Below are 2,667 nucleotides of genomic sequence, written 5' to 3'. Positions count from 1 at the left end.
ACAAGTGTTTTCGTAATTGTGATGTTGCTGTCTTCAATGATCTGTACCTGTGCCCGACACGGGATACTTCCTATCGGGATGCAGCTGACCATTAATCAGCAACGCCCCCTAGTCTGTACCCCATATCTAGCGTGGTGCGTCTTCTCGAGGAATCCAGAATAGAATGGTCACTAGCCGGCGCAATCATCAGCTCGTGTAGAGTTGTCATGAGCGGTACAACCTTTGGCTTTTGTTGAATCATCAGTGGACTGCACAACCTTTGGCCCGTGTATCTGTAAAGAGTGTGTGTATGTATTGCCGCGACTAAGTAAAAGTTTATAGATCGGATAGGAGGGATACGAAACAGGGACACAACGAAGGAAACATCATTAAACGTTGACATCGGCGTTTCTGAGGAACAGGTATAGATGAAGCAGAAGATCAGGATCACGGCTACCTAAGATATCCCGGACGGGGATATCCGATTGTCTGCCTTTTGCTCTCAGTGCTCTAGAGAGCTGAGAGCGAGCAGCATGGAACCGGATACACGACCAGACAATATGCTCGATGTTGTGGTAGCCATCGCCACAATCACAAAGAATGTTTGCTGCGAGCCCAATGCGATAGAGATGCGCGTTTTATTAATAATATTCTCATTTCAGTTTGGTAGATTTTATGATTGGAATGGGAGCCCACATTTGTCCACTCGGTGTGCGAGAAGTCAAACTTCATTGTTCTCATTTCAGTTTGGTAGTTATTAATAATAATTGTCAATATTCATTTGATTAAAATTGATCGATGAAGAAAATATAATTTAGAAATTCATCTTCCTCAAGCTTATTTCTCATCCTCCTCCTCAAGCTTATCGCTTTGCTTTCCTCTACTTGATCACTCCAAAACTAAAAGTCAGCAACCACGGGAACCATGAAAGTGTTGACCGCGTGCACCTTGTTCCCCGTGATCAGGAAAGTCTACAGGACACGGTTCTCTTATTTCTTCAGCTCCGTCTAGATGTCGGAGTGGCAATAATGTATTGCCTCGATAATAAGGATGAACCCATTGAATCGGGTGCTATCAGATGTTATTTCGCACTTTGGAAGTCATCCTGAATCACAATGCATTTGGAAATTGGTAAAAAGGCCACCTTTTACAGAATGATAAGATCAATAAATATCAGTTCTTGTTTCCTACTTTATTCTTTGAACATATAAATAATTTTCTTTAGTTTTGTTTTCAATAATAAGAAACATAAAATATAAAACAAAATCCACACATAGAAATGAGTACAGCAAACAATCCAATTATTTCTTTGTTTTGACGTAGGACTACGTCTTTCATTTCTATACCGGGGTGTAAAATCAAAGTTTCGAAAACGAAAGCGTTACGCCGGAGACCGAGATTTTGAGCGTTAATAGCTCCTAAACAACTGAACGAAATGGTATGATAAACACTTCATTCGAAAGATAAAATGTCTACGCGTTCTATACTTGTTACTCATTCATTTTTCGTGAGGACATCGACGAGAACAACATCGTTGCTGAGGATGCTGGACGGCGAAGGATCGAGATATGCCCTGAAACGCGAGCCGTTTGTTTGAAACTGTGAGGGAGCACAGAGAAGCCGATCCTTCAGGAGAAGAGAAGGTGACCATCGAAGTAGCCGCTACACACACACATACACGCACGGAATTTCTTTCCGTTTGGATGCCATTCAGCATCGAGAAAGATCCGGAAAATAATATGCCAGTTCCTCTGGGAATTTAAAATTACATTCATGTAAAAGAGTTTATTTTGATGTTCTCTATCCATGTGACACTGTGACCAAATATTTTTCAATCAAGTGCTATTAACAGATGGTTATCGAGTTAGCATAAACCACTGGTGGGCTTCCAGTATCGAGGAAAATGTGGAAATATCTAATCGTTACTGAAAATAATCTGCCAGTTCCTCTGGGAATTTAAAAATACATTCATGTGAAAGAGTTTATTTGAATGTTTTCTATCCATGTAACACTGTGACCAAATACATTTGGTTTTGTGATTTTTTAATCAATTGCCATTAACAGGATAGCTCCTGAAGATTATTTCTTCCCCAGCAGTAGGATATTTTCGTATCCAATATTGGATGCATAAAACCTTGTACCTCCAACGTAACGCTCTCATTTTCGAAGTCCCCCAAATATTCATTTATTCATTCATTCAGAATGGATTCAGATTCAACTTCAAACAAAGGATCACTGAATCAACGAAAGTCCTACGTCACCATTGCGGTTATACCATAGATATTACCCACTTTCTGTTTTTTTTTTAAATCTACATAAAGGTTGTTGTAAAAAAGAATATCGCGCCCCCGGGTGGACTCGAACCACCAACCTTTCGGTTAACAGCCGAACGCGCTAACCGATTGCGCCACGAAGGCACTTCTTATCTTGCATTGTTATCACATTTTTTAAGCATTTCATTCGTAATGTTGGTCTAAAACACGTTTAAATACAACGAATGTTATGGCATTAACATGTAGGGGAGATGGGGGGGTAAGACGGACTTGTTAAGGAAAACTTCAATTGTATCTTTGGAATAGAGGCGAATGAACTGAAAAGTTTAAAGCCTCTTTAATTCAACATCATCATCATCATCTTTGGAAACTCATGTTTTCCAAAACTTAAAAGCAGTTTCTTACAGTTCAATAT

At 39.7% G+C, this 2,667-nt stretch overlaps 1 non-coding gene across 1 annotated transcript; it reads right to left on the bottom strand.

Annotated features, from left to right (window-relative positions):
* Positions 1-2,322: 2,322 nt before the first annotated feature.
* Positions 2,323-2,396, bottom strand: Trnan-guu (transfer RNA asparagine (anticodon GUU)). The gene has a single exon. It is a non-coding gene; the product is annotated as a tRNA-Asn (tRNA).
* Between the last annotated feature and the right edge of the window lie 271 nt (positions 2,397-2,667).

Source organism: Toxorhynchites rutilus, chromosome 3 (assembly GCF_029784135.1).
Source record: "Toxorhynchites rutilus septentrionalis strain SRP chromosome 3, ASM2978413v1, whole genome shotgun sequence".
Classification (NCBI taxonomy): domain Eukaryota; kingdom Metazoa; phylum Arthropoda; class Insecta; order Diptera; family Culicidae; genus Toxorhynchites; species Toxorhynchites rutilus.
This window is presented reverse-complemented; position numbering and strand designations above follow the sequence as displayed.